This window comes from Polistes canadensis, unplaced genomic scaffold (genome assembly GCF_001313835.1).
Source record: "Polistes canadensis isolate GaletaPanama2010 unplaced genomic scaffold, ASM131383v1 scaffold_246, whole genome shotgun sequence".
In the NCBI taxonomy this organism is placed as follows: domain Eukaryota; kingdom Metazoa; phylum Arthropoda; class Insecta; order Hymenoptera; family Vespidae; genus Polistes; species Polistes canadensis.
Window position 1 is genome coordinate 141,219 of NW_014569793.1, and position 9,794 is coordinate 151,012.

At 26.2% G+C, this 9,794-nt stretch overlaps 1 protein-coding gene across 1 annotated transcript in view; it reads right to left on the reverse strand.

Moving 5' to 3' along the window:
- The window catches only part of LOC106790557, a 31,328-nt gene that overhangs the window by 9,660 nt on the left and 11,874 nt on the right, over positions 1-9,794 (reverse strand). The gene's annotated exons all lie outside the window — the stretch shown is intronic.

Genomic DNA, 9,794 nt, shown 5'->3' on the forward strand with positions numbered 1-9,794 from the left:
TTAAAAATATATAGAAAATTATATATTTTTTGTAAATTATATACGATTTATTAATGATTACGTTATTATGAAATACGATTATGTAATTATATATCATATATAATTTACAAAACAAAATATATATTTTTATATATTTGTAATAATATATTTATTTCTTCACGGAAAGCTATTAAAAATAATATAGCTTAGAAAGACAGATATATTTTAACAATAAATAAAGTAAAATTATGAAATGAATCAATGTGCTTTATCAAAGTCTATGTAACAAGTCAAAGTAAAAATAAAATCATATTATCTTACTAAAGAACTCCTTAATGTTTAGATGTTTTTATTTAACTGAATATCTTTATAAAATTGATAATTTTGAAACTATTAGTATTGTAATGTATGAACAAATATTCCCATCACCAGTTTGTATATTTTTATTGTTTGAAATGCATGTTGTCTTTTTCACACTCACTTCTAGCTGTAACTTAAATCTATAAATGGGCAAGGGCAGCAGGTCCCAAAAACCTCAATTTCTATTTCCTGAGCGATTAATACTGCATTATAGTATGTTAAATTTTGTTCTTGTAGTAATCGAGTTCTAGATTCCTGGAGAATTAGTCCATGTATGAATTGATTAATTAAGTTTTCAGTTGTGTAAAAGTCAGAACTGCATTCATTAATTATCAAGGTTAAAGCGTTGGCATAGTGAGACACATTTTCACCGTACATTTGTTTTCGATTCTTAAAACGATATTCAGCTGCAGCCTCTCCTCGAAAGTATGAGTATGTTTGCTCTAACATTGATATGAGCTCTTTGTATGAAAATTCGAAAGGGTCGTAAGGAGTTACTAGTAACGCCAAAATTTCATAAACTGAAGGTTCGAGCATATATAATAAAAATTCAGCCTCTGTTTCTTCTGTTACTTCAAGAAAATCTGCTACAAACTCGAAACAATTTAGCCATTTAAGAAAATCTGCTTCTATCGGCTCGAATCTATTGAGTAAATTCATTCCTCGTTTAACTAATTCTATCATTCCATCCATTGTCCTTATTATATAAATGACCAATAACGGTTTTTTATTATAACTGCACGTAATTTGATAACTTGTTTGAAGTACTTTTGTTTCACCTCCACTTTATACTTTTTGTAATGAGCTTAAGAATTCGGTTATTATGAAAGATAAGAATGCTTTATATTTAGAATTATTCGTTTTTCTGTTATAATCTGTGAACGAAGGATCGCAGTGTTATATTTAGAATGAAAAATTGTGATAACAAATGTATAATATTAACAAGATTAGAAATTATTGAAGTTTTCAATTATATTCTAGCTGTTTGGCGTAAACTAAACAATTATCTGTTTAAATTTAACTGTTTAGATACAGGTAAGATAAACAGTAGATATTTAGCGCCTAAAATATGTCCTTTGTCAAGGTAACAATATTATGGACCATTATAAACAGTTGAAAAAGTATAGCAGATTTAAATATTAACAAATGCCAACAGTTACTAATTCAATCTTGTTAATCGTTCTTATAAAGATTTCATACTTTTGTAAAATTAAAAGTATTTTATAAACTTTAATTGTGTGTAACATATTCTGTTCATTTTGATCTCCCGATATCTTATTACACATTTGTTTCTGATCTTATTTCCTATCAACACTCAAATTATCGAATTTAAGCAGTGCCGCATACTATGTGTCAATCCGTATAAAAACATCTTAACTAAATTTGATTTTTCGATTAAGAACTTATTTTTAATAATATACTCGTTTTAAAGAATCATTACAATTTTCGTTTTCGTCATTTCTTGTCAATAACAAATCTCTATTAATTGTATTAATTTAATGTAAGATAGGAATGAGAACCTAAATTAAAATTTTTTAACTATTGCAATAATATGCAGCATTATTGTTAACAGAAAAAAATACAGCTTTAATGCATGCTTATTCTTTTTATCTTTTATAACTAAGCTACCAATATAAACGAAGTCAACGTGATTTATCTGTGCAACAATTCACACTAGAAAAGAAACCATTTTCGTAATCGAGAGATTATTAAATTAATGATCGTAAAACTATTGTTACTTTAATACTTAATATACGAAGAAACATTCGTTCCTTCGCTTTGCATATTTTTATTATTTAACAAGCATGTAGTCTTATTTCATCTCCTCTTCTCGCTGATATGTAAATTTGTACATTTAGTTTAAAAACTATCAAATCCTATTTCCTAAGCTATTATTAATGCCGTATGGAATGATAAATTTGGTTCTTGTAGTAATTGATTTCTAGCTTCCTAGCTTTTATTAGTCAATTTATCGAATCGATTAAGTAAATTATCACTTGTGTTGAAGTCAGAACTGTAGTCATTAATTATCATGTTTAAAGCTCCTTCACAGTATCGTCGATCATTTGAATTCGAGTCTTGAAACGATATTCAGCAGCTAACTCTTCTTGAAAGGTTGAGTATAATTGCTCCAACATTGATATTAGTGCTTTGTATGAATATTGGAAAGGGTCGTCGTCAGGTGTTAACAGTCTCACCACAGTTTCAAAAACCGAAAATTAAACCATATTTAATAAAAATTCAGTCTCTATATCTTTTGTTACTTCAAAACAATCGACTACATACTCGAAAAAATTTAGCCATTTAAGAAAATCTATATATTTCGGGTCGAACTTTTTGAGTAAACGGATTCCTCGTGCTACCAATTTCTTCATTTTATACATTGTAATTATTTAAATGACAAATAAGAGATTCTGATTATTACATCAGGTAATTTGAATATTGAGGTATTTGAATATTGTTTTATCTTCACTAATAAACACTTTTTACTTTTGATAATGAACTTAAAACACCATTATCTTTTTGAAAAATGTGACAGCTTTATATTTAGAATTATTTGTTCTATGTTTGTAGTCTGTAAGTAAGGGATCACAGTTACGTATTGAAGGTGAAATATTGTTACTAGAAATATATAATATTTACAGATTGTAGATGGATCATGAAAATCCTTGATTTGGGGTATTTGTAATACTTGATTTGTAATAACTCGGAGTTGTTACAATAAAGTCTGTAGGTACAACCGTTTAGGAAAAAACGAAGATAACATTTTATTAATATTCTTATAAACCATACATATACTTTTCTTTTTTTACAAAAATACACGTATTATCGAGATTTAAAATGGAATATTTTTTTTATTTTATCATTATATTGTTCTATGCATTTTTTTTTTTTTTTTTTTTTAACAGAAAATTTTTGGAAAGATTTTAATCAAATGACGAGATAACTTTCTTTACAAGTGCTTATATTTTTTTACAATTGTTCAGTTTAAGGTTTGACGAAATGATTGAATGAAAATACTTTCTATAAATGAGAAAATTATTTGTTTTTAATTTTAATGAATTTGTGAAATCTATTTTACATGACATCACCTTTAGTAAGATCAATTTACTTATTAAATCATGCTTATTGAATACTAAGACCCTCAATTCTGGACACGCAACTTCGACGCAACTATGCATGCATTTTAACAAAGCTACATTTAATCTTTAGAAGATACACAATTATAGTTTATTATATTTCCTATCGGTCCAGACTTTAGAAACACCCTATATATCGCAAGCCTGACAGTTTACATTCTTTTTTCAGCTTTCACAAGGTTTTCAGGAATAATATATATTATGACTTAATTCCAAGGAAAAATAAATAGATACAAGTATTACGAAATTCATATAATTTGAGTTTTGTGAACAATGTAATTGTTTTAAAGAAAAAATTAGAACACATTAGGCCATTAACCTGTATCACTTTGTAAACAATATTTGTCACACTCTCTATTTTATTCCATTCAGTAAATTAATTAAAAAGTTGTTGATAGGTAAAAAAAACAAAAACAATAAAGGTGTGCAACAGGTTAAGAATAAAATGTCTAATTTCGAATTTAAATTAATCGTACGTATCATACTTAATGGCCTAACATATTTTTTATTACATCTAAAAATTGATATCAAATGAATGAGAATACATTTTTAGATAAAAAAAAATGTAAATTATTTGTATATAAAAATGTTTAATTAACGCTTAGATATATTTATGTGAGTAAAGAATCGAAGTTTAGTATACGAGATGGAAAATTATTAAAACAAAAATATAATGATCAGAAAAATAAAAATACAAAAGTTTTGATTGTTATACTACGGTCTGATAATGGATCCTGATAGATTCTGTATTTAAACATAATTATTTAATTATAGAATAAACAAGAATAATATATTTATGAAACGTAATAGAGAAATCCTTTTGCTCCAAATATCAACATGATCGAGCATTTGAAAAAATCTGTCGATAATAATGAATTTGAATTTGAAAATAATTTCACACTTTTGTAAACATTGAACAATCTTTGACAATATCATCCTTCAATGTGATTTTTTTTTATCCGACCCTTCAATATTTCGTTGGGTGATTGTTTATAAGAATAGAGACGTAATTACTGACACGTAAAATATTTGAGCAATATAACCATACATATAAATATATAATAATAATTTAGTTCTTATTCAAAAAGCTATAAAACACTAGAATATTATTACTTCAAAGAACACAAAATGTACATTTAACATTTTTGATTTCTAGTAATTTACTCACTATCATTTACAATATTAATTTTTATTTTTATATTAACAACAACTTTTTTTTTTTTAGAAACGTTTCAATAATAGTAGCATGAATAATAATAGCATAAATAATAACTTTGTACATCACCATTGTTACAATTAACGTAGTAGCTCAAACATGCAAGATTCAGTATTAAAATTTGTAATTATTGTGACATCATTATAAGATTTTTTGTTTTCAATCACAAACTATATATATATATATTTCTTTATTTTCTGCTTGTTCGTGGCACATTTTATTCATTATTATTATTAGATAAACTTATATTACGTGTTCTATCTCTAAGTTCTATTTTTTTGACGATATGAAATGCAGTTTCAATACTTATATCTTTTATACGCCTGCATAATTTTTTAACACTTTTGTTTCTTAATCCATTAACAAATCGAGAACATAAGAACATACTTGCCCTATCGCCAAAAGGGCATTTCGTAATTAAAGCCGTTATAGCGTAGCGAAAATGTTCTACACTTTCACCATAAAATTGATTTCGAAAATGAAAACGAGTATAGCATCCCATACGTTTGGGTCGAGCTGTATACATTCGTTGTAACATCGACGAAACCGTTTCGTATGTAATATTTAGCATATTGGCAATGGCTGTATTCAAAAAAAGCTTTGTACGAATCGAAGGATCGACCATACTGAATAAAAAGTGAACTAATCTCCTTTCTGGAATCTCAAGTAATTCGACCATAAAGTCCAATTGATTAAGCCATTTTTCAACGTTCATAGTTCTCGCATTAAATCTTCTGAGATAACGTCTTAATATTAATTCCTTTGGAACCGTTGTACTCATTTTATAAACAAATTAAAGTATGATTCTTTAAGGGACGATAAATAAAATAACTTTTGAAAATTCTTTGTACAATCCTTCGTTTCACTCTAATCAATGATAATTATGTATTTCTCTTAATATACTTTAATATCATTTTTGTATATTTAAATCCATCACTTTTCTATATAGTTTTGTTACGTTAATATATAATTGAAACAAATCTTAGAATATTGTTATGAATATTAAAAATAATTATAATAAATAAATATAACAAATGTGTTATCGATATTTTAATTGTCTAACTGACACACTTACTTAAACTTAACTGCTTTAAGAAACAAGAAGCAAATGACAGATATTTAGAGTCCTACATTAGTCCTTGTTCTAAATAATAATAAAACGGATAAATATAAACCTATAATGTATTGTGAATTTGAACACACACACACACATAGTCAAATCGTGATCAACTAATAAGAAGATTATCAAAATATTTGAAGCTAGATAAAAGTTAACGGCTCGTTTATTATTCATTTTCGTTTATTTATCTCGTCCATTTAAACAGTAGAAATTATTTATAAATTTGTGGCATTGAGACCTGAACTTGGTTTCCTGATTTGATAAATATTATATCAAAAAATAAACCACTATTTCCCTTAAAGAAAATAAATTAAAATTATAAACATTATTATTTTTGAATGAAAATTACCATTTTCCTTTTTTTCTCTTTTTTTTTAGGGATGTTTAGTTTAAATTTACAAAATATTACGAATACTCTATAAATATATATTTTCCTAAACGTATAACTTGCCGAACTAAAATTTCGAATTTTTTTTAGTCTATATTAACAATGATGTTAAGGATCTCAATAATGTCATAGTCATTAAAAACTGTTTTAAAAAAATATTAAGTTAAGAATAATAATAATACAAAAGTCGAAGGGAATATCCAACACCCTTTGCGTTAGGGTAACCCGTTATTCTCAGTTTAATTACATATCGAGGATACGAGTGTGAATGTGTGTGTGTGTGTGTGTGTATGTGCTATCCTAGGTGTGCATAACGGTGTGAAAGAAGAGAATCTATCGAAAAGTGAATTTGAGGAGTGTTCATTCCGAGACCTAAAGAAATGGAGATGTATTTTACCAGTTCTCAAACACTAATGATAAGTTCTCTTACATCCTGTGTTTACATAATCAATTATATTATTATCTCTTTCATGAACTAATAGATGGCACTCAGAAAATATGCCCCTCCTCTTTACTTCTATCTAACAGCAATAAAGTTTAAATAATTGAGTAGTTAAATAAACGTTAGACTGTTAAGATATCAGTTAAACTATTGATGACTGTTCTTTATTGTTAACTTCATGGTTTTCTTAAAACAATTTTTTAATCTTTATTACGACACTAAGATACTTTTGATTATATATAAATAAAAACAAATTTATTAGAAAATATATAAATTAAACGTGCACGAACAAAAAGAAATCGTTTCGAAATACATTTCGAAAAGTTTATCGTGATTATTAATAAGAACGAAATTAAAATAGCAAGAATAAAATATTTCCAAAAGATTATCCATTTACGTACGATAAGTAATAAAAAGTGTTTTCTTATTTTACAAAAAAGTAATGAGCAACAAATTGAACCAAAATTCATTACAAACAGTAAATCTCAAATCTTATCATCGAAATCGAGCTTTAAAAATGATGCAAGTTTACGAATCAGAAGAAAATGAACCATTTTTTCTCTGGTTAAATAGATTTGAATACGTAGCCGATTATATCGGTGTATCGAGAGATGAAATCGTTGAATTTTTCTTTGCATTGGTGGATAATAAAAATCATGAACAGGTTAAGGAGAATTGTCCTGATGTTAATCTAACTAAACAACCATACGAATTATTAATAAATTATTACATTCAGTATTTACTTTTTACGGATGAATTAAAATTACACAGAAATCGTTTTTATAATAGAAATCAATACGAACAAGAGCCTATAGACAATTATTCTCGCAATTTATGGAAAATATATAATATGTGTGGTTTTCAATGTGACATAGATTATATTTTATGTCAAAGATTTCGTAATGGTATACGCGACGATGATATAAAAACTCATTTATTTAAAGCACCTGATTTATCTTTCAAAGACACGGTAGCAAGGGCCATTGAATTTGCCAAAAATAATTTAACAATGTATTATGTTGATCAAGCACTTCTAAAGATTGATACTTACAATCCAAATAAGAAACGTAAGTTTCACATTTGGTTAAATAAATTTGAGTATGTAGCAGATATTACAGGCGTACCAGATAATAAAATGATTGAATTCTTCCTTTTAATGGTGGATAGTGATCTTCATTTACGTGTCAAGAAGACTTTCTCTAATTTAAATTACACTGAATTTTTATACGATGAGATAATAAATTATTACATTCGTTATTTTTCTCTCTATGATGTTTATTTACATAGAAATCGTTTGCACCATCGATATCAATACGAACAAGAGCCATTAGAAAGATATGTTAATAGTTTACGAAAAATATATAACAAGTGTTCTTATACAGAACACGAAGAAGAATTATTATGCAAACAATTCATTAATGGAATCCGTTACAATGAAGTAAGAATTCATTTATATCAAAATCCTTGCTTACCATTCGATGAAACTGTTGCAAAGGCCATTCAATTTGCCAAAGATAATCTCGTAACGTATTATCTTGATCATGCATTTTTATACATTTATATTTACCATTTACAGGATGGTAGTTTTTTTGCTTGGTTTAATAAATTTGAGTATATAACAGATAAGATCAAGGTACCAGATAATAAAATAATTGAATTCTTTTATCAAATGGTTCATAATGAAGTCCATATGGAAGTAATGAACAGTTTCCCTACTGTTAATTTCTCTGAACTTTCATACGAAGATATAATAAACAATTACCTTAAAAAGTTTTCTTCTCCCGATGAATCTCATTTACACAGAAGACGTTTTATATTTCGTAATCAATATGAAGAAGAAACCATAGATGAATATGCTAAAAATTTACTCAAAATATATAATAAATGTGATTATATTGATTTTCAAGATGAAAGACTATCCGGAAAATTTTTATATGGGATTCGCGACAAAGAAATAAAAAGATATTTGAAACAAATTTCCAATTTAACATTCAACAAAGCAATAGGAAAGGCAATTGCATTTGAAATGAAAAAAAAAAAGAAATCGAAAAGTGATTAATTTAGCTTCGATGAACTACTGGCTTTAAAGAATAGATAAATGAGACAAATAAATTTAAATGATCAATAATTTATGAAGATAAATCAAATTGAATCAAAGAATATTTTCAACGCGAGTACAAGAAATATTAAAAACCGGTGAAACGGTTGTTGCATGAGAATATTTATGATCAAATGATCTCCAGTTAAAACAATACATTAGTCAAGATAAAAAACATTAATCAAAGTAAAAGAAGAAGTAGAAGAAGTAAGCACCAAAGTTGTGTTTCTGTCCTTAAAAAATATTCCTACACGTTATCGACGAAGTTAAAAAATTTAATTTAGATAATTATACGCTTAAAAAAATTATATACAAAAAGATTTGTTATTTAGAAGAAAGAGCATTTCTAAAAAGTAATCAAAAACGTTTGAATTGCAATTCAAAAAAGTAATGATAATGATAATGTAATATTTTTCTTAATATAAAAAATATAATTTATTTTTAATATTTATTTAGGTTACTGACCGAACAGAAAAGCCTATCATCAAGTGACACAATTTGTGATAATGAAGAGATATTAATTTTATCAAAATATTGATGGATTATAAAAGAAACTTGTTTGAATGGAAAACTAGCCAAAAAATTATTGAATAGAATGGCATCGTTAAACTGACGATAAATAAAAGAAAATCCACCATAGAACCAGCCATTCTAGTCGAAGTTCTGATTTCCCTTAATCTACAAACTGTTTATAAAAATTATTATATCATCAAATTTTATAATAGGAACTAAAAACTTGACCCACGACTTTCCTGTCTAAAAGTTAGTAATAATAAAAAAAATATTAATTTTCCTCGAACAACCTGAAACGCAGATATTTCTATTATTTATTGCAATTATGTTCCTTAATATATTAAATATGTTGCCATGTAGTATAAGATGTTACATTACTCCGAATACTTTTAATATTCTCTAAATTAGACATTTCAAAATTAATAACATAATAGAAAAGAAAAAAGCATTTTTGACTTGTGACATACGTTAGATATAATTTTGAATATAAACTGATTTTACTAACGCAAAATTTATGCAAAATAATATGACAAATATC